The 23,874-nt window shown below is 37.8% G+C and overlaps 1 long non-coding RNA gene across 1 annotated transcript in view; it reads left to right on the top strand.

The window, feature by feature from the left end:
- Positions 1-23,662, top strand: part of LOC117097510 — a 34,317-nt gene extending 10,655 nt beyond the window's left edge. Inside the window, exons 2-4 of the long non-coding RNA XR_004442973.1 lie at positions 5,654-5,785; positions 20,855-23,578; positions 23,611-23,662. This is a non-coding gene — a long non-coding RNA (uncharacterized LOC117097510). The remainder of the gene's footprint in view (positions 1-5,653; positions 5,786-20,854; positions 23,579-23,610) is intronic.
- The last annotated feature ends 212 nt before the right edge of the window (positions 23,663-23,874 follow it).

Raw genomic sequence — 23,874 nt, 5'->3', positions numbered from 1 at the left:
ACTTCCTAAATGTTGAACCTGCTCTTAATTTTATATTAACTTTTATTTCACCAAATAGAAGAGTTTTCATATGCCATATACATTTATATTTTCATCAAGAATAAGAAGCATCATTTGGCTAGAACTGTAATTATATTTTCTTTTCCTCAACATGATAAAAGTGTTGAAGTAGTTTTCCTAAGTGCTGTATAAAACCGGTTAAGAAACCAGTTTCCCACCCCCTTTAGACTTTAAACAATGAAGAGCCAATATGAAGTTCCAAATATATATAAAAATTATTTAAGAATTTACAGAGTAAACAGACAACTTACAGAATGGGAGAAAATTTTTGCAGACTATGCATCTGACAAAGGTCTAATATCCAGCATCTATAAGGAACTTAAGCAAATTTACAAGAGATAATAAACAGCCTCATTAAAAAGTGGGCAAAGGACATGAACAGACGCTTCTCAAAAAAAGAAACATGTGGCCAACAATCATATGAAACAAAAGCTCATCATCACTGACCATTAGAGAAATGCAAATCAAAACCACAATGAGATACCATCTAACACCAGTCAGAATGGCCACTATCAAAATGTCAAAAAATAACAGATGCTGGCAAGGTTGTAGAGGAAAAGGAATGCTTATACACTTTTAGTAGGAGTGTAAATTAATTCAATCATTGTGGAAGACGGCATGGTGATTTCTCAAAGACCTAAAGACAGAAAGATCATTCAACCCAGCAATCTCTCTCTCTATATATATGTATATATATACACAAAAGAATATAAATATACACAAAGGATATATACATACACAAAGGAATATAAACCATTCTATTATGAAGACACATGCACGCCTATGCTCATTGCAGCACTAGTCACAGTAGCAGAGACATGGAGTGAACCTAAATGCCCATCAATGATAGACTGGATAAAGAAAATGTGGTGCTTATACACCATGGAATACTATGCAGCCATAAAAAAATGAGATCATGTCCTTTGAAGGAACATGGATGGCGCTGGAAGCCACTATCCTTAACAAACTATCACAGGAACAGAAAAGCAAACACCGTATATTCTCACTTTTACGTGGAAGCTAAATGATGAGAACACATGGACACATAGAGGAGAACAACACACACTGGGGCCTATCGAGGGTGGAGGGTGGGAGGAGGGAGAGGATCAGGAAAAGTAACTAATGGGTACTAGGCTTAATACCCGGGTGATGAAATAACCTGGACAACAAACCCCCATGACACGTGTTTACCTATGTAACAAGCCTGCACATATACCCCTGAACTTAAAAAAAAATTATAATGTCTGCAAATAATAGTAATATTTAACATTTAATACTATTTTATTATGAATGTCCTTTAAGTTAATTATTTTTGGCCTCATTTTACAAATGAGGAAAATTAAGGAAAATAAAAGCTAAATAATGTGGGCACTATGACACAACCAGAAGGTGGCAGAGCCTGGGTTGAAATGCAGCTATGAGTTCCAGAGTCCATACATCTAATTGCAAAGTTTTGTAAGGTAAGGATGGGAAAGGGTAAGAAAGACGGGGGAAGAGATGCTACCAAGCAGCTTAACCAAATTGTATTATTCAGTAACAACATGTGTTCTCTTTCAGTGTTTGTGTGTGTGTGTGTGTGTGTGTGTGTGTATAAAAATATACACACACATTTATTTTACTCTGAACCATCTAGGATCTTTTTTCTAGAAAGGAGAAATATACAAATATACAAAATGTACAAATACATTTGGAAGAGGAAAACAGTTTTAAAAGACTTTTAAGTATTCTAGAAATCTTAGAAATGACAAGTTTAGATATCATGAGATTAAAGAGAAATAACCATGATTTTTTTAAAATGATCCTGGGAATGAAAGAGGTGGGTCTTCAATACACTAACATTTAAATTCTCAGCTTCGGGATAAATTGAGTTTTCATTCATGCTCTGAACCCTCTTCCCTTAGCAATGAAGCCTCGGCATCCCTTTGCTTCTTCTGTGCCCTGGAGTGAGAACTGGGTTATAGCTGGCTGTCTCAGGAAGAAAATAACTATTACAAGACATAAGATGGGCTGGGGTGGGGGAGGGCTAAGGAAAGGCCTGCCATTTAGCTTGTAAAGTGCAGCAGCTGTGGCCTGTTTTCACTAATATCTGACATGTTTCTTTGGCCACTTGCCAAATTGAGCTGTACCCAACACTTCTCCCATCCTTCCTGTGCCTCCAGGATCCTTTGTAAATGCTACTTGAGACTCCAGTCTACTCCAAATCAATCCCCTTGGTTCCTTCCTCCCCTTAATGCACAGGCATCCCACCCTAATTAATTAACCCAACACCAGCTTCATCCAGGACCTTCCCACACTTTGCCCCTTCACGCAGCCCAGAAACATCAGCACATTCCTGACTTCATCACTTGTCAACTCCCTTTCTGTTAAAGACCAGTGTCCCCTTTCCCTGACCTGGCCTCTGATTTGATCTCACTTTAAAGTATCCCACTTTAAGAGACAGTAACAAATGCTGCCTTTTTCCTGTTTGGTTTGTTTATTCATGCTTACCCAGTCTATTATAATTAAAGACCAGGGGAATTCTAAGAAGAGTTCAGGAAGATGGTTTATGTGTTTGATATGTGGATAAATCCAGTACTGGATTTGTAACAAAGTTCACTTCACCTATTGCTAACTGTGTGAACTTGGGTGAGTTTCCTAAGCTCTTGTCATTCATTCGAATACTTATTGAGTGCCTGTTACCATGCTACATCCTATTGTAAATGCTGATGCTGCAATTTAAACAGGGAAGCAAAATTACCTGCCCTCTGTGATGTTTATATCTTAAAGAGGAAGAATAACTGTTAATAGATGGATTTAAAAACACAGACATTTAAGAAAAAATATAAGGAATGAGAGAAGGATAGGGAATGTCAAGATTAGGAGTAGAAAGGAAGGTAGCAACTTGGAATAGAGTAGTCCCTAACTTCCTGATGTGATTCTTCACCAGGCCTGAGGTCATGCAGATAGCTGAGAAAAAAGCATTCCCAAAAGAGGAAACAGCAAGTGCAAAGGCCCTGAGACAGAAGAGTGTTGCCTGGCATGTTGAGCAAAGAGGCAGCTATGGCTGGCAGAGAACAAGAAAGCAGTAGCAGGTGATGTCAGAGTAACAGGGAACTAGAACTCAGAGGGCCTTGTACATGATAATAGAGAATGTGGATTTTACTTTGATAGAAATGGGAAATCACTAAAGGATACTGAATAAGAGTAACATGATTTGATTTACCTCTAAAGAATCTCAACTAACTCCTCTGTAAAATAGTGTAAAATGTATAATAAATAGAGTGGCGAAGACCAGTCTGCCTCCTCAAACCTCAGTGCCACCACTTACTACCAGTGTGACTTTAAGCTAATTAACCTTCCTAAGCCTTGATTTTCTCATTTTTTCCTTTTTTTTCCTTTTCTACAGAGGTAATCAAAAGTGTTCTCATTTTTAAGGTGGAATTGATAGCAGTTCCCATTTTGTAAGGTTAAGAAAAAATAAATCAAACAGTGCATTACTGAAGTGTTTAGTGCAGTGGATACCACATAGAAAGCCTGAGACACACTGGTATTATCAGGCTGGAGAGAATTCATGTCCTATAATGTATGTGCGGTATTTGCTTGTGTTGCCCAGCATAGTGGCATAGTGAGCACTTACATGTCATCTACTATTAGCTACTAGCATTACCAACGACTAACCCACTGGCTGTTTTAAAGCAACTTTGTACATTTAAAAATTTTATAATTTACCACCTTAAAAGAATCAGAATAGCAAAAGTTCACAGATAATGTTCAGATGTCTCTGAACCTTCTTAATCAAAGTACTCTGCAAAGCACTAGAAAGTCATATGTATTTGGGTAAAAAAGAGAGTACACATGCATACTGTCTCTCTCTTTCCCTTTTGTTTTATCAAATATATAAAATAAAAGTTATACATACATAATTATATAGTAAACATATATATCTTTATGTATATATCTTCCCCTTTAAAAATTATCAATTTATGTAGAGAGAGAATTTTATAGATGATTTTTAAAGCAGGGGAAATTATCTATATATACATAATATTTTAAAGAAGGGGAAAGAGTTAAGACAAGTTTCTGTGTGTTGCTGACCCCTGTTGGGTGGAAAAATTAAAATTGGTCTTCTGAAAGAAAGAAAAGTGAATTCTCAACTCCCTGGTCATGATCCTGACCTGGAACCTACTCTCATCCATTTCATTGATTCCATGCCTATGGCCATTGGTGGAGACACTGGAGGCCTACTGGTTCTTCACAGCCCTGCTTCATTACCCAAATGTTATGCAGCTCATACCTCATTTCTTTCCTGAGACCCAGGCTACCTTAAACTGACAGGGTAGATCTCATCTTTCTTTCCCTTGCCCACAGTACTCACACACACATACATACTGACATACTCCCAAAACAAACACACGTCCCCCAAGCATAGGTCTCTTAGGAAACAACCACATATCCTAATCTGGTCTTGATAGTCAGCTCACAAGAACAAAGGAGAGAAAGATTAATGTAGAAACCTGCACTAAAGGCTGAGTACGGTGGCTCAGGCCTGTAATCCCGGCACTTTAGGAGGCCAAGGCAGGTGGATCACTTGCAGTCAGGAGTTCTAGACCAGCCTGGCTAACATGGTGAAACCCTGTCTCTATTAAAAATACAAAAATTAGGTGGGCATGGTGGCGGATGCCTGTAATCCCAGCTCCTCCGGAGGCTGAGACAGGAGAATGGCTTGAAACTGGGAGGCAGAGGTTGCAGTGGGATGAGATCGCACCACTGCACTCCAGCCTGGGCGACAGAGCAAGATTCCATCCAAAAAAAACAAAACAAAAAACAAAAAAAAACCTGCACTAGAATAAGTCCTAGTTCTTTATTTTCTTTAAAGACAGACAAAATGCAATGTTTTAATTCTCATTTTACCTAATAATAAAGAAAGGATGTACCATTAAAAATCGAGTAGGAAATTATCCTTGTCTTACTGTCACTTTTTAAAAATTGTGCTATTCTGCACAGGACCAGTTTCTCTAGAATGTTCCCTTGCTGACTTTTTCTCTAGTAGTATCAGTTATACTGAAAATCAGTCGTACTCTTACTTTATTTTACTGGGCACCATCAAACTAACAGAAGAGGTGTACAAAGGCAGGGAGAACTACCCCTGATACAAGGCCTCTTCCTGACCAAAACGCGCAGCCGCACCTCTCTGTTCCGGCAGGTGGACTAGGCCCCCGACCTGGGATCTCTACCCAAAAGGAGGAGGTTAGAACACAGGTGTCCTATTCCCTTGAGTCCTCCATCATTTACTAGACAAAGCTGCGCAATTAGAATAACAAAATGCAGCCGGGAGAAATTGCTAACTCCTGTAATCCCAGCATTTTGAGAGGCTGAGGCTGGAGGATCGCTTGAGTCCAGGAGTTCAAGCCTGCAGTGTGCTATGATCGGACCATTGTCACCTGGGCGACAGAGTGAGACCCTGTCTTTAATAATAATAATAATAATAATAATAATAAATTCAAAACATCAAGAAATTGGGTGTGACCTTTTAAAATACACTTAGAAAGGGAACAGTTAGAATCTTAATTTCAGGGATACTTTACTCCTAAACCTCTTCTTTTTGTTTATGCAGAGATTGATCATGCCTACAGGAACAACTGGAAAACAGAAATGAAACCATATAAGCCAAGCACTCAGGCAATCTTTGTCCTCCCAGTTGACTTAAGAACACTTGCGAAGAAACTGTGGCCTCTTTAGATCTCAGGTAAGGGATCCGGCTGCTCTCTTTTTCCTGATACACCTCCATCCTGCAGGATAGTTGGGAGTGAGGTGTGCTGAGAAGGAACAAGTTGTCCGCTTTAACTTGACAAGGCACGGCTTCCCCCTGCCTCCTACTTGAAGTATTCTAGTCGCTGGAATAAATGTTCAGGTGTTTTGGGTTTTGTCTCTTCCAGTTCCGCCCCTCTGCGCCTCTCCGGCAGAGGGCGCCTTTTCCACTGGGTCTCATTGTGGGCTGCTGGGAGTTTTATTCGGTTTGGGCCGGGAAGGAGCTGTGTTGGATCCGCGCCCCGTAACTGGGCGCCGCCTTTGGCCCCGTGAGCCCTGGCCCATCCCATGCAGAATCAATCGGGGCTCCTCCCGCGCCTGCTCCCTGGGGGCCAGGTGCCCGTGAGATCCCAGGCGCTCCACCAGGAGGCCCTGCCTGGATCGAAACTCGCACGCGCCCCGCCCTCTTGTTACCAGTTCTCTCCGGGCTTGTGGAAAGAGTTCCCCAACCTGGGATCTATACCCAGGAGGCGGTTAGGACACAGGTGTCCTATTCCCTTGCATCCTCCATCTTCTCCTACTCTCTGTTACTCTCCACTTTTGTTAGTTTGATGGTGCCCAGTAAAATAAAGCAAAAGAGGCCGGGCGCGGTGGCTCAAGCCTGTAATCCCAGCACTTTGGGAGGCCGAGACGGGCGGATCACGAGGTCAGGAGATCGAGAACATCCTGGCTAACATGGTGAAACCCCGTCTCTACTAAAAATACAAAAAACTAGCCGGGCGAGGTAGCGGGCGCCTGTAGTCCCAGCTACTTGGGAGGCTGAGGCAGGAGAATGGCGTGAACCCGGGAGGCGGAGCTTGCAGTGAGCTGAGATCCGGCCACTGCACTCCAGCCTGGGCGACAGAGCGAGACTCCGCCTCAAAAAAAAAAAAAAAAAAAAAAAAAAAGCAAAAGAATAGAAGTGATTTTCAGTATAACTGATACTACTAGAGGAAAAGTCAGCAAGGAAACATTCTAGAGAAACTGGTCCTGTGCAGAATAGCACAATTTTTTAAAAAATGACAATAAGACAAGGATAAATTCCTACTTGATTTTAACGGTACATCCTTTATTATTAGGTAAAATGAGAATTAAAACATTGCATCTTGCCTGTCTTTAAAGAAAAGAGAGAACTAGCACTTATTCTAGTGCAGATTTTTTGTCTGTTTGTTTTGTTTTGTTTTGTTTTTTGAGATGGGGTTTCGCTCTTGTTGCCCAGGCTGGAGGGCAGTGGTGCGATCTCAGCTCACTGCATCCTCCGCCTCCTGGGTTCAAGTTATTCTCCTGCCTCAGTCTCCCTAGTAGCTGGGATTACAGGCATGTGCCACCCCGTCTGACTAATTTTTGTATCTTTAGTAGGGACGGGTTTCACCATGTTGGTCAGGCTGGTCTCGGACTCCTGACCTCAGGTGATCCACCTGCCTCGGCCTCCCAAAGTGCTGGGATTACAGGCATGAGCCACCACTCCCGGCCTTTTTGTTTGTTTTGTTTTTGTTTTTGTTTTTGAAACGGAGTCTCGCTCTGTTGCCCAGGCTGGAGTGCAGTGGCTCCATCTCGGCTCGCTGTTACCTCCACTTCCCGGGTTCAAGCGATTCTCCTGCATCAGCCTCCAGAGTAGCTGGGATTACAGGCACTCGCCACCACGCCCACCAAACTTCCCCTTCTTGCTGCAGTCTCACCAAGACCACTCTTCTCTCCTGAGTAGCTGTGGTCTGCCCCTTTCTTGGATTCCTTAAGATCGGCAAGGAACGGGGAGAGAAAGCATAGCTAGCCAATAAGGAAACACCAACTGAGAAGTATTTTTGAAGCATCACCCCTGTCAGCGTTATTAGAGTACTGATGGCCCATATTACGGTGTCACTGGTTGTATGTCTTCCCCCGCACAGTGTCCAGTGCACCCTGAGGACAGGACTGCTTGTACTCTACCTTTGAATCCTCAAAAGGTACACCACCCAGCCCAGTGCTTGGCACTATTGATGATTGATAAATAATAATCTACATCAAAATTTGGATGAGGGTTCTCATCTTTGTGTCCTTACTTTTATTTGAATTTGACCTTATAATTGGAAGTGCAGGGGACAAATATTTGCTCCCATGTTGAAAATCTTAATACTACAACCCTACTCATTGATACAAATGTTAGTAAGACTATGCTAGCTAAAGCATCTGACTACATGTTGATTGCTATCAGGATAGTGATGGGGTATTTCTGCTTTCTAAAAAATTTAAAGCTTTCCAGAGAAATCTGTCAAAATAATTATTGCATCCTAACACCTTTTATTTTTTGGGGGGAGGGATGCCTAAAACATCAGAAATTTATTGTCTTACAGTTATAGAGACCACAAGTCTGAAATCAAGGTATCAGCAGGGACATGATCTCTTAAAGGCCCTAGGGAAGGATCCTTCCTTCCTTCTTCAGGCTACTGGTGTTTGCTGTCAGTCCTTGCCATTCCTTGACCATAACTTCAATCTATGCCTCCTTCTTCACATAGCCTTCTACCCTCTACTTGTGTGTCCAGATCTCTAGGTATGTAAGGACATCAACCATTGAATTATGGCCCGCCCTAATCCAGCCCCACTTCACTTTAACCTGCTTATACCTGCAAAGACTTTATTTTTAAACAAGGTTACATGCACAGGTCTGGGTAGACATAGATTTTGGAGGAATACCACTCAACCGAGTACAACAATTATATTTGGAGATTTTAACACTCCAGTTTCAGTAATCGAGAAAATAGACAAAAATCAGTAAAGATATATCAACCAACTTGATCTAATTGACATATGCAGAACACTATAACCAACAGTGGCAGAACAGTCTTTTTAAGTGCATCCAAAACATTCAACTAAAAAGGCTAAATAAAAACCAAATTACAATCAATTCCACAGGATTGAAATCATGCACAGTATGTTTTCTGACAATAACAGAAAGAAAACAGAAAACACAAACAAAAAGAAATATATAAAAACCCAAAATACTTGAAAATTATGAAAAAACCTAATAAGACATTTCTAAGAACTTTGGAATTATACAACAAACTTCTCAATTTGTCCTGTATCCAAAGAATATATCAGAAGTAAAATTAGAAACATGTTGATCTGAATGTGACTGAAGACAATGAATGTCGTATCTGTTTTTATAAACATATCTGGAAAACTGGTGTGTCATGAGTGCTAGAAGTCAAAAACTGTTGAAGGGATGAGGGTATGATGGTGTCATACAGCTGTAGTTAGATGACCTACCTTTAGGTCAGTTGCTTGTTTTAGACACATTCTTATTTCATTAATATATTGATTTCTAAAACTCAGTACATCTACCTGCCTTCTATGGAAGTAAACAATCCTTAGATAGAAGCAACCAAGATTCTTGAGCTTTCAACGACTTGAGGAGATTTTAAAGGAAGTTTTAAAAAAATTAAATACATGTATATCCTATAGCATATAGCATATACAGTGCATACATACATATCTATGAACATGTATCTATATCAGTTTGTCACAGGGCTCTCTAACCTGTGATCTATAAACTTAGAGACATGATGAGAGCTTTACTGAATATTCAGATTTTTCCATTGTGTGTGCCTTTTTCTGGAGAAGGCTATACAGCTTTCATTAGATTCTCAGAGAAACCCGTGAACCCAAAACTTTAAAAACTGGTCTTAAAGACAAAAGTGTATTTCAATACTATTCTTTACTCTTGATAGTATCTCTCGAATAGGGACCGTTTAGGGTCTTGGTTTGTTATTGAGATTTTGGATGCCCAAGTAGTGAACATTGCAAAACGTTAGGAATAATCCTAATGCAAAGAACGACCAGATGTGATAACATAACACAGCCTCGTTTGAGATTCTTGATGTGTTTAAAATTTAAGTAGCATTATATCTCTTTACAGAAGTAGCTTAAAATTAAAATGGAAACAGTTTTTATGCTGTCTCTGAAGCCAAAAATATAAATTCAACTCTGCACATTTTTTATTTGAAGGCATTCACAAATGACATGCAAGGAATAAACGCTGGCCAAAAGCCATAGCTAAGCATTGTATTAAAAAAAAAAAAAAAAAAAACCGTGTGTGATTTTAAGCCAAAAACTATTTAGGAATCAGTTTCTCATGTCCTAATTATTAAATTAGGAATAAAACCAGGAAAAAGATGTTTAAAGTGGTATGCTTTAAATATTAAGTATTCTCTTTAGGTTTAATAACAACTTTTAAAAATCAAACAAAAATCAAACAAAATTTATTTAAAATTTTAAAACTTTTAAAAATCAAACAAAATTGATCAACAGTCATGCAAAATTGTAAACAGTCGTGAAGGACTGAAGAAGACTTCTCTATTTAGATTAACAAGAAAATGGTGCTAGAGGCAGCTTGGTGAGACACTGAGAACTAAAGTCAACAAAACAAATGTGTACTGGGAGAAATGATTCACACACATGTTCTGAATGCTTCTGCTTAGATTAATATTTTCCTTCAAATAAAACTGGTCAAGTTCAATAATGCAGCTATAAAGATGAATCTACAGTAAGCAAGTCATCTGGTCATTCAGAGCCAAGATATGAGAGTTATTCTAGAAAAGTATAAAATAACCAAAAGTACTTTGGAATCTCTAACTATAGCATGTATAAAATTTTTTGCATGTATGACAGTGTATAATGGAACCTCCAAACAAATCCAAACTTACAATGTCTTCAAGATGTAAGTGTCAGCATTATAAAGTATGGGAAAAGCAAGTACCTTACTTGGCATCCCATTCAAACCATATATGGCTTTTCTTTGCCTCTTGAGTAAAATGTCCTGCCATTTGCCCTTAATTGTCATGCTAACATCCATCTCAGAATCCGCTTCCATCTTGGAAAAGGGTTAGTAAGATGTACATGAATAGGTATCTCTAACAAATCTTGATAATTTGCCTTCAGAGAGGATGCTCTAGAAATGACATCACAGCTAAGACATCCTCTTGACTTTGAACTCAAGTCAAGACTTCGCAATGCATTTTTCACATTGTGGATTAAACATGTGCTTTCCTTCAGGGTGCTGTCAGAGTTAAAAATCAAGTATTAATTACTATATAAATGAATATAAGTGGAAGGTTTATGAGTCAAGGGAAAAAAGATACTTAGAAGGCAGTGTTACCTCCTGCTGTCTAAAACTGGTCTCAGGAAAGCCCAATGAGCCAGAGCCATCTCTTCTGCTGCTTTCTCTTTTCTGACTATCCAGGTATCATAGGATTGACAAATCCACATTCTTAAACTGTGTTTCCTAACTTAGTATGACACTAAGTGCTCGAAGCTGTTGTTTAGGAATCACCCTCTCACTCTAATAAGAACTTCATTATTACTGAGTAATAGCTCAGTAATGAGTTTTTTTCACTCTTCAGTAATGATTCCCAGATGACATAGTATAGGAGGAAAAGAAGCATTCTGAGAAGACATTCTGAGAAATGGTGTTTGGTGATCCTAATTACTATCAATGAAGAGTCACGCTCTCACTGTTTCATTGTTTGGGGCCAGTATACAGAAGTTGCTAATTCCAAGGCCTATGGGGCCAGGTGGTTCTTGTGAGATCAATGGAGAACAAAAGTTTGTGCCCCTCATAAATGGGCAATCCGTGTCCCATTCCACCTGTTACCTTAGGAAAAGAACATGAAGTATGGCTTTTCAAGATTTTTCTCAAGATAACTTAGACATCTGGATTTTTATATGAATACTCCTGATTGTTAAATGCAGACACGAATCCCAAATTCTTAAATATTCATAGGCCTGCAGACCTGACATAGCAGCAAATGTTTCACAAATCTGTGACCTCTAAGAAAATAACTTCTTGAAACCAGGTTCAGCCATGTAGCCATGTGAACTTGGACTCATGACCTCATAGCTAGGGCTACAGTGACTTCATCCGCAGGATGGAGGAGAAGACTGCCCTAACAGCAGCTCTGGAGTTCTTTACAAGGTGAGCACTCAACAATTCTTGAGTTATAATCATCCTCCCCACACCCAATTTCAGCTCTCAGATGAGGATGTGACTTCTGACCTAACTGCTGACAAAGTATAAAGTGTACCTCAATCTATCAAGATCCAGTGTGGCTAGCTTTCTATACTCAATTCCAAAACATGAATGATTTTTAAAATTTATTGTACTTATAAAATCAATTAAGATTCACTGTAGAAAAATTACTAAATACAGATATACAAAGGGAAATCTCCTTAAAACCCACCAAGTACCTTGACGTAAATCCTTTTAAATCTTTTCCTATGTGTATATTGTTTTTAGAAAAATGACATCATATCTAATGCATTTTTTATAGCCTGCCCTTTTTAATGAATATATTTACTCAATAAACACTGATTCTTTAGAGAAGTAGAAATATAATTCTTATAAGATTAATTTCAATTCGGGCTGGGCACAGTGGCTAACGCCTATAATCCCAACACTATGGGAGGCTGAGGCAGATGGATCACCTTGAAGTCAGGAGTTTGAGACCAGCCTGGCCAACATGGTGAAACTTTGTCTCTACTAAAAATACAAAAAATTAGCCAGGCATGGTGGCGCACACCTACAATCCCAGTTACTTCTGCCTCAGGAGACTGAGGCAGAAGAATCACTTGAACCAGGGAGGCAAAGGTTGCAGTGAGCCAAGATCGTGCCACTGCATTCCAGCCTGGGACAGAGCAAGATCGTTTAAAAAAGAAAAAGATTAATCTCAAATCATTTTTTTCAACATAAACACAAATATGTCCGCTTTGTCAATAGTATAGAGTTTAGGATTAAAAACATAAAACTAAACATCAAGTGCAAAGCAATTCTTCCCAAAAAAACAGCTTTCCCCAAATCACTCAGTAATTTAATGATAGAATTTCCAAAATACTAAGAAATCTAGGACTATTACCCTGTAATAATAAAGCCCTCAAAATCTAAAGAAAAAAATAGACCAAAATACATTTATTATTGAGATGTAAGGACAAAGTATTGGAGACTATAAGTTGTTAATAGTCTGAATAATGAATCTAGAGAAAATAGGAGGAAAACTGTTGGGGTCACTGCAACCAATTCTGAAAATTCTAGAATGCATATGTGATCGAAAAGAGAAAAAATAAGTACACTTCATCTGTATCTATATATTTAGATAATATATTAATATACATTAAATAGATTTAGATATATATTAATATTAAATATATTTATGTTTATTAAATTTATTAAATATATTTATTAAATATATTAGTATTAATATATACTAAAATGCAATATAGAAGTAAAATGCAAAGTATATTGAACCCTCTACTAAATCTCTTAATTAAAACCTAACTGTTTTATTGCTTTAGGATTCAACAGTGGTACAAATTTAAGTTCACATTTTCCTGGAGGACTTAATTAGTGAAATAAATGACTAGAAGACCAATTCATAGTAGAGAAATAAAAACTTGGCATTTTCGAATGTGGTATCTTTGTCGAATCTCCCTCTATTTCTTGACCTTCTCTTGCAAAGTCTGACAATGTTACAAAAGTACATAGCCAAGAGTGAGTGAGGCACAGAGCAAATGTGAAAAATGCTCTTCTATTATACAGCAAGACAGTGAAAGGTTTTTCTTAGAAAAAAATTCTCTCCCTATCAATAGTTCCAAATACTAATGCAGACTTTATTTCCAAATAAGTTTCTTATGTCAATCTGTTTTAAATAAATTCTGATCACTTTAAAAGCAAAACTTGGGAGAAAATTACTTGTTAGTGGCTTTGATCTGTTCAATAGTCTCACAGTGTACTCTCAAACTTGGGTGAACCAGGATTAAATTCCAGTAGTCTTACAGAAAAAGGACACACAAAAATCTACTAAAGATGTCATATCACTAGTCTTATACTCATAATGAGAAATTATTAGGCCCATCCAAAGATGATAGAACTTGCCATATTTTCAGTCGCTTCATGTTTACAAGCCACAGATAAACTTCCCTGCAAGGCATCCTGTTCTCCATTCCTGAGATTAAATAAATCAATAATAAAAATCATCTTGCGATACAGATGCTTCCTTCCCCAACCAAAATATTCTTATAAAAATTTAACAAGAAAATTTTCAAACATCTCATAATGTTGTTTTTACAAAGCAACTGTTAGTTATAAACAAGTCTTTTAGGTCTCAAGGAGATTTAAGATACTTCAAAGCCTTGGTCTAAACCCTCTAAATCCAGGTTGCTTTCATATAGTTTCTAAAACATAGTATGTTAAATTTAATGTTTTAAAAAATGTTTTAAGTGTTTTGTTATGCACTGGAAAAATTTAAACAGATCTTATTCTAAGAAATTAGCATTTTCTGGAACTTCCATTTTTACTAATTCCTTTATAAAAAATAAAGAAACAAGTACCTATGTTAACTGTTTTTCTGTAAATGTTTTCAAACTTATTAAAGAAATAACACATTTCATCTACCCAAGGCAGTGTACATTAACATATTTTTATGTACATTTAAAAAAGAAATTCCTCACAACCTAGTTATTACAGATGTTCCTCTTAGTGACTCTTATCAGGAGAGAGACTGATCTGTCTTCTTTTACTATATCCTATAGGTCAGTGGCAAGAAAAAACAAATAAAGGCCATTTTAATAATTATTAGAAGTTTGTGCAAATATTAATTACAAGAACCTGCTATTCTGAATTGTTCAGTTCATATTGAATGCTACATAATTTTTTAATTGACTTGAATAATTTATAAAAACATGCATAGTGGTATTTATTTTAAACTAAAAGTTATAGTATACATTTATTTTCCTGTCAGCTTTAAGTGATGGTATAGATTGGGCTTACCCTGACAGGTTTGGGTTATCTGAAATAAAAGAAGTCACAGTTTCTTAGGGCGGTATTTTTTATTTCATAAGAGTGATTCAATTGGACTGAATAAATAATTTCTCAGTTTTCCACTGTTCTTTCCTGGGAAAAAAAGAGTTGTATACAACACTAATTTATTATTTCTTGTTTTAGTACATATTTTGAAAGTTTTACAACCAAAAGGAACACAGATAATTCTTCAAAGGTCCATTTCCTCTGAAATAAAATCATGTGTAGCTCTTACCACCGGCTGGACGTATTCCCTTAATTTCAAAATAAAAGAAGCAAATGTTGGTGTATTTGTTATACTTGTTATTATTTCTGTTTATCCATGCAAAATGACAGAAGCCTTAAGAGACATTCATTTACACCAATTTTGCACAATGAGATCCTGTAATCTTTCTGTTGCATGTGTAATATATAGAAGGTGTTAATTACTTAGCAATTCAATAGGCAACCATTAAAAAAAGAAAGATAGTCGTATTATGAGATTTAATCAGAATTGAGTCATGGTTATAATTATCTGTTACTTTATGCTTCCTGAATTTTCAGATTGTTCCAAAATAGATTAAATATGCATATTTTTAAAAGAAGGAAATTAGGATAATAGTTTTTAATGTTCCAAGGACTTGTCTATTGATCTCCTAACCCATCTTTTAAATACACACAGACATTAAAAACACAGGAGTAATAGAAACCAGAGTTCTTTCCTTGAAGGCAAAATTATGTAATTGATTTTCAGTTGTATTTTGTAAGGATTGCTGCTAAAAAAAATACTGTACTATAGTGAAAACTGAGTTTATTCTGTCTCCTATTACAAAATTTAAAATTTAATAATTTTCTCTGTTTATTCTTCTAACAATCCTAAATATGAAATTTTATTTTGAGCACTATGTACCTAATTTTGTTAGTTACTACAGAGTGGCAAGTTCAAGTTCTTTTAAATCTCCTTCTTTTTTCACACACATGTGCACACACACAAAAGCACAGAGTTGTATATCTGAACACATAGTAATTATTCAAGCAATCATTGGACATTTACGGGGCACTCATGGTGTTAGACAATAATAGAGCTCAGGTTCCTAAAGTGGGAAGATCAATGTTTACCACAGTTCCTTTGTCCTCTGTATTTTCATCAAGATCCAGCCCCACCCATTAACACAGAATCTACAAAAGAATTAAACTAAAACATTTTAAATTCCTAATGAGATACATGCTTATCTTCCAAATATTCATTCCCTCTTCCCTAGAATATAAGCCTTGAAAGCCTGTGTAGTAAAATAGCCCAAACTGTTTAACTGTCCAGGTAGTAATAATAGTAACTTGTATTCTCATAGTGCAAGGAGACAAGAGAGAAGATGATAGAATGCAAATTTCTGAATTAGATTCAAAAGTCCGTGATAAATTTGTTCTTCCCTCCTACAAAGAAAGCAGATATCTGGATTTTATAGTATATTTATTCCATCATTCATTCTCTTATTTATTCACTTATCTTTGTGTCTTTTAAGTTTAACTGGAAACTATTAGACGGTCTATATAATGGTTTTAGAAAGTGATTTGCATGCTACTTATGTCAAAATATCTGTAGTTTAAAAAGACATATGCACATGTATGTTCATCACAACATTATTCATAATAGCAAAGACATGGAATCAATCTAGATGCCCATCAATGGTGGACTAGCTAAAGAAAAGGTGGCACATATACACCATGGAATACTATGCAGCCATAACAAAGAATGAAATGACCTTTGCAGCAACACGGACACAGCTGGAGGCCATTATCCTAAGTGAATTAATGCAGGAACAAATAACCAAATACCACATGTTCTCACTTATAAATGGGGGGTAAACACTGAGTGCAAACAGGGAAACAATAAACACTGGGGCCTACTTGAAGGTGGAGTGGGGGAGGAGGGAGAAATTCAAAAAACTACCTTTTGGGTACTGTGCTCACTATCTGGGTGACAAAATCATTTATGCAACAAATCCCAGTGACATGAAATTTGCCCATGTAATAAATCTGCACATGTATCCCCTGAACCTAAAATAAAAGTTGAAAGAAAAAAGAAAAGAAAACATAACCCAATTAATTTGGCTTAAAAGAGTCACAATACCGGCCGGGCGCGGTGGCTCAAGCCTGTAATCCCAGCACTTTGGGAGGCCGAGACGGGCGGATCACGAGGTCAGGAGATCGAGACCATCCTGGCTAACACGGTGAAACCCCGTCTCTACTAAAAAATACAAAAAACTAGCCGGGCGAGGTGGCGGGCGCCTGCAGTCCCAGCTACTCGGGAGGCTGAGGCAGGAGAATGGCGTACACCCGGAGGCGGAGCTTGCAGTGAGCTGAGATCCGGCCACTGCACTCCAGCCCGGGCGACAGAGCGAGACTCCGTCTCAAAAAAAAAAAAAAAAAGAGTCACAATACCAAACTAACTTTGACCTCCCTAGAAAATTCAGATGGAATAGTTTCTATCGTATTAAATATCCACCAACTAATTTATAGTATTTGTAAGATGCTATGCCTTTATAAAAATCACAGAAACCTCATTTGAACACTGATGGTTCATTTATAACTTTTCATCATTTTTTTTCAAAAGTCATTATTAAAGAAATGTTTGTTAGGCCGGGCACGGTAGCTCATGCCTGTAATCCCAGCACTTTGGGAGGCCGAGGCGGGCGGATCACGAGGTCAGGAGATCGAGACCATCCTGGCTAACACAGTGGAACCCCATCTCTACTGAAAATATAAAAAATTAGCCAGGCATGGTGGCAGGCACCTGTAGTCCCAGGTACTCAAGAGGCTGAGGCAGGAGAATGGGGTGCACCCGGGAGGCAGAGCTTGCAGTGATTGAGCCATGCGCTCCAGCCTGGGCGACAGAGTGAGATTCCATCTCAAAAAAAAAAAAAAAAGTGTTTGGTTTCACACACATACACACACAAACATTAATTACTGTATTCTATTCTGAGGACAGTTTGTCAAGATGCAACTTGTCCTGTGATATGTAAATAACATATTTATGTTATAAATTGCTACTTGTCCTGTGATATGTAACATATTTATGTTATAAATTTCTGTGTCATTAAGAAGATAAATATACACAGCTATAAGAAATATTAAGTTTATTTATATTCATGAAAGGAAGTCAGGTCTCTTTTCTTGCAAAGAAAATTACGAGAGAATAGTTGTGCAATGAAGAAGCTTATGTCTGGTGTGCCCAAGTACCTTGTCAAACAGTTCCGACATTCTTCATTGCACCAAAGCACCTTCCTACAGTATTCAACACCCAAATATCCTTGATTCCATGTAGAAGCACACTTGGAACCAAGCCTTCCAACACTCAAGGGAATGTTTGCTGTGTAGAGTATCTTTTGAAGTGCTAGTCAGGACAAAACAGTAAAAAGCTTTAGCCAATAAGATACCAACTGAGTGAAATATCCTCACCTGAACTCCATACCACAAGAACCATGCTACCATATTTAAAATTCTGTTCTCAGACAAATAGCTGTAGCCAATTCCAAAACACGCTTCTTGCCTATACAGGTTTTTAAAAAGGGACTTCAAGGTAAGGGATTAGCTTGCACCAAGGTTTAGAACACAGATGCATTTAATCAAGATCACACATGAGAGAAAGGGAACTGGAAAGCTCTAAAATCCTGTTGAATCTCATTGCATTAACTCTACAGCTCACACAGTCCAGGAAAGCCCATGTTCTCTTTCAAACAAAATATAATACTGGATCTGGACTGCTGAGATTATAAAAGAGTCAATGACATCTTTTTCAGGGGTTATTATTTTAACCCTGATGCCATAGTTGCCTGAATAACTAGAATCTAAGATTCTTTCTTGCTAATTGAAAGAGATCTACTTTATTTCATTTGAAACATTATATATGTTGAGATTTTTGGCCAAGCACAGTGGCTCACGCCTGTAATCCCAGCACTTTGGGAGGCCGAGGCAGGCAGATCACCTGAGGTCAGGGGTTCAAGCCCAGCCTGGCCAACCTGGCAAAACCCCATCTCTACTAAAAATACAAAAATTAGTTGGGTGTAGTGGCACACGCCTGTAGTCCCAGCTCTCTGGAGGCTGAAGCAGAAGAATCACTTGAACCAAAGAGGCAGAAGTTGCAGTGAGCTGAGATCATGTCACTGCACTCCAGACTAGGTGACAGAGTCTGAGACTCGTCTCAAAAAAAATCAAAAAACAGGCCAGGCGCGGTGGCTCAAGCCTGTAATCCCAGCACTTTGGGAGGCCGAGACGGGCGGATCACGAGGTCAGGAGATCGAGACCATCCTGGCTAACACGGTGAAACCCCGTCTCTACTAAAAATACAAAAACTAGCCGGGTGAGGTGGCGGGCGCCTGTAGTCCCAGCTACTTGGGAGGCTGAGGCAGGAGAATGGCGTGAACCCGGAGGCGGAGCTTGCAGTGAGCTGAGATCCGGCCACTGTACTCCAGCCTGGGCGACAGAGCGAGACTCCGTCTCAAAAAAAAAAAAAAAAAACCAAAAAAAAAAAAATCAAAAAACAAACAAAACTAAACAAAAAAAATCATATACATTGAGATTTTTGCAAAAGCGTTGCTGATACCACCAAAGTAAGTTTTCTGAATTATCTGCAATTATTAATGTGTATTAACTATATAGTAATAACCACTAGCTCTATAATTCACTCTGTGCAATGTAAACCTTAATTCAGTTGGAGTTACATTCGTTATTTCAAAGACAGTAAACTGCTGTGCGCTACAGATCATGTTCCATTTAACTTTTGAGTTCCGAAAAGGTCTCAGATAGTCTAAGAGGTGCTAGGTGAATCTGTATAATAAATAACACTTTTATAATATCCTAAAGCAGAGAGATTTTAATAGCTATAGTTGGAAATCAATAAATATCTGTTGAATGAATGTATAACCCCTTTATACAGAGAACATGTATAAGTGCTAACAGCCATTCATAAAATCCAATATCATACCATGTTATGTCCCTGGAGTTCTACTTTGGAAACGTTGTTTTAAAATACATGGTGGAGGCAGATTCATCACCATTGCAAGACAGAATACCAGAAGTATTCTGTTAAACCTCCTCAACACACACACACACACACACACACACACACACAAACAAAAACAAATAAGCCTGCTGCCATAGAAATCAAATATTCCTAGATAGGATCAAACCAAAAAAAGGTTAAAGAAGCTATGCTTACCAAATGGAATAGAATATTACATAAAGTGTAAGATGCATATTCTATGGGAATATAGATGCTCCTTGACTTACGATGGGAGTTACCTCTTGATGAACCCATTGTAAGCTGAAACTATCATAAGTTGAAAATGCACTTAAAACACCTAATATACCAAACAGTATAGTTTAGCCTAGTCTACCTTAAGTGTGCTCAGACACTGACATTAGCCTACAGTTGGGCAAAATTATCTAATGCAAAGCCTATTTTATAATACAGTGTTGAATATCTCATGTAATTTATTGACTACAGTGCACTGTGTAGTATCTGTTGTTTACTATTGGGATGGTGTGGCTACCTGGGAGCTGCACTGCCCAGCACCAGAAGAGGGTATGGTACATATCCCTAGGCCAGGAAAAGATCAAAATTTGAAATTCAAAGTGTGGTTTCTACCGAATGTATATTGCTTTCACACCGTTGTAAAATTGAAAAATTGTTAAGTTAAACCTTTGTAAATCGGGGGCCTTCTGCATAGGAAGTACAATAGCAAGCATTCAAGGAATGGGTATTAGTAGGCTGAGCACAGTGTATCACACCTGTAATCCCAGCACTTTGGGAGGCCGAGGTGGGCGGATCACGAGGTCAGGAGATCTAGGCCATCCTGGCTAACATGGTGAAACCCCGTCTCTACTAAAAATACCAAAAATTTGCCGTGCTTGGTGGTGGACGCCTGTAGTCCCAGCTACTCAGGAGGCTGAGGCAGGAGATAAACCTGGGAGGCGGAGATTGTAGTGAGCCAAGATCGCGCCACTGCACTCCAGCCTGGGCTCAACTGAGCGAGACTCCGTCTCAAAAAAAAAAAAAAGAAAAAAGAATTGGGGATTAGCAGAATAAAAAATAATCATCCAAATTGTACCAGATGGAAAGTCCATAAGCAAATATAGCTAGTTCCTAACACTTGAAAGTAACTTAATTTGGTTAATTATATTAATTTGCCTAGATGCAAACAAAACAAATATTTTTCTGTTTTCTAGATCCCTTGTTTCCAACTGGTTCAAATAAATAGACAACTCTTCATTCCTATGGTACTTCTTAGAGATAAATCACATGCATGTATCAGAGAAAACAACTCTCAACCTGGTAAATGAATAGGAAAAACTTGGGTTAGAATTCTACTTCTTCAAGGTAGGGAGCAAATTTCCATAATATCACATGGACATACAGACCAAGTCAGGCTTGGTGCTATCTACACAATCAAGGCAGAGAACATAAAAACTTGGACATGAATGTTCACAGCAGCATCATTGATAATAGTCAAAAAATGGAAACAACCAAAATGCCCACCAACTGAGGCATGAATAAACAAAATGTGGTGCATCCATTCAATGGAATATTATTCAGCCATTAAAAAGGATAAATTACTGATACATGCTACAACATGGATAAACTTCAAAAACATATGCTAAGTGAAAGAAGCCAGCCATCAAGGACCACAAATTGTATTAGTCAATTTATATGAAATTCTGAAGTAGGCAAATCTATAAAGACAAAATAGATTGGTTGTTGCATAGGGCTGGGGTTGGGAGAGGAGAATAGGAGTGACTGCCAATGAGCAAGAGGTTTCTGGTGAAAACGTGGAGAAGAGGTTTGAATAATTATCTGAGATTAGATTTGTTATTTGGAGGCACCGTTACCTACTTAATTTCCTTCACAATTCAAATTCACTAGAAAACTACTGTTGGCTGTACTTTCTTGATAATGTAATTCCTGTATTTCTAAACTGTTTTTAAGGCTTTTCTTAATCTCTCCCTTTAAAAAAAATACTGAGACAGTTAAAAGTACAATAGACTTTTGTAAATTTTACTTTCAAAAGAAGATAATCAAAAGTGATACAATTATCACAATTGGCATTAAATTATTGTTTTGATCTTAATATTTTATTCTCCATTCATTTGTTGTTGTTTTTTGTCTGTTCTAATGTTATAATAACTTACCTCAACTTTAACAAAATGAAACTTTGTTTTCATGCTTTATTAACCTGAAGCTAATAATTTTACCTTAGGTGTTATCAAAAATGACTTATTTTTAGGATAAGTTAATATCTCAAGCAACAGTGTTATGCTCTGCCACCTACCAAATTCTGGAGTGAGAAAATCCAATCAGTTTAACTGACCTTGCACAATTTAACCATCAAATAAATTCCATATGCGGGCTTGGTGGCTCATGCCTGTAATCCCAGCACTTTGGGAGGTCGAGGCAGGTGGATTACGTGAGCCCAGGACTTCAAGACCAGCCTAGGCAACATGGTGAAATCCTATCTTTTCTAAAAATACAAAAATTAGCCAAGCATGGTAGCGTGCACCTGGGAAGACTAAGGTGGGAGAATCCTTGAGGCCAGGAAGTTGAGGCTGCAGTGAGCTGTGATTGCACTGCTGCACTTTAGTCTGGGTGACAGAGCGAGCCCCTGTCTCAAACAAACAAATAAATAAAAAATTTATGATGGACAACTTAGAAATCTAATTTGATAATCCTAATCCCTCATGTTCTCTAAAAGGTTCAAGAAACAACAATTGTAACACTGACATCTAAATGTAATTTGTAAAATATTTCTTATGCTCTCCCTGGTATTCTCCTTAAAATCATTCTAGCTTTCCCAGAACCTAGACGATATTGTCTTCTAGTTAAAATTTTCATATGCTGATGTTTTCTGCCATTTCTGTTTGGCAGAAAAGTAAACTGGAAAACTGGATAAATGAGAAAGACCTCAAGTAACAAAAATTATATGTCATTCTTGTCTCCACTAACAGTTCCAAATCTCTGAAATGTGGTAGATCTTTTTCCAAAGGAAGATCTTACTAATTCTCAGTGTAGATCTGTACCTTATCTTTATCACTGTTTAAAATCCATCTCTAAATAACAAATAGGCCAAGATCTCCAAAATCGATAATGAGGCAACTGCTCAACAGTGTTCCATTAGTTCTTAACCGTAAGAGTGATGCTACAGTAGAAAGTAAACCATGAGGCATTATGCATCTTGACTGAAAATTCCACCCCACACCCACCGAGCTAATCTGAAGCTGCCATAGCAGACAGGGAAGCTGGAAGTAGAGACCTTTGCATAGGCCATCACCCCTCGCCATCAATCAAAAGGAATTCTGTGAGCTTCTCCTGAGAGCCAAGAACTCTGCTCAGCAGCACAAAGACAGAGCCAGGCAGAAACAACTCCAGAGCCACACCTCCTCTGAAAGACAATTGTCAGGTGAGATGTTCAAGTAAAATCACTGGGGATTATCCACTATCTCCCCAAGAAATTCAAATGTTAGGAATAGAAACACAACACATACTTTTTTTTAGTATTTTATAAAGCTCAACAGTTTTGATGATAATCAATGTATGCCAAATGATTTGTAAAGTGTAAAATTTGAAAAAGATCAGATATTAAATAATAAATTGAATGAGAAAAATACAACAGTAAAAAAAATTTTATTAATGGACCACCAGTTTTTGCTTTTTTGAAAAGAAATATTATAATAAGGTTATTGGTTCAAATAAAACCTCCTTGACACTCTTGCAAATGTTTAGGGAGGGAAAGTGTGTCTCCCTTTTATTTACTGTTTCTCTCTGAAGCCAATTTCATTTGTTTCAACATCCTGGCCATCTGCATTCATATAATGTGGTTATTTTCATGGATAATTTACCTTATATATGAAATGTAAAAGACATCTGGAATAAATTCATTGCAAAATTGATGTTACCTAGTAACATCTAGTAGTAGTTCATATACGAGAAGTAATATCTTCCTAGTAGTTTATTTTCACCAAAATAAAATGAGTGAGATTTACTGCTTTCTTCTGATTTTTTTCTACTTCAGTAACAGTTTTAGAAGCAAAACTGCTTCTAATTAAAAGATAATTATCTTTTACTTTAGATATCTTGAAGTTTGCTTGAAGTCATTCTGGACCACTTTACAAAAGCTACCTGCGGACCAATCCTGGGGCTCATATTAATTTTACAGACGTCGGGCACCCAGGGTTGCCCCGAGTAGGGGAGGGAG

Source organism: Trachypithecus francoisi, unplaced genomic scaffold (genome assembly GCF_009764315.1).
Source record: "Trachypithecus francoisi isolate TF-2019V2 unplaced genomic scaffold, Tfra_2.0 Lachesis_group15, whole genome shotgun sequence".
In the NCBI taxonomy this organism is placed as follows: domain Eukaryota; kingdom Metazoa; phylum Chordata; class Mammalia; order Primates; family Cercopithecidae; genus Trachypithecus; species Trachypithecus francoisi.
Note: the sequence above shows the minus strand (reverse complement) of the source record. Positions and strands in the feature narration are given on the sequence as shown.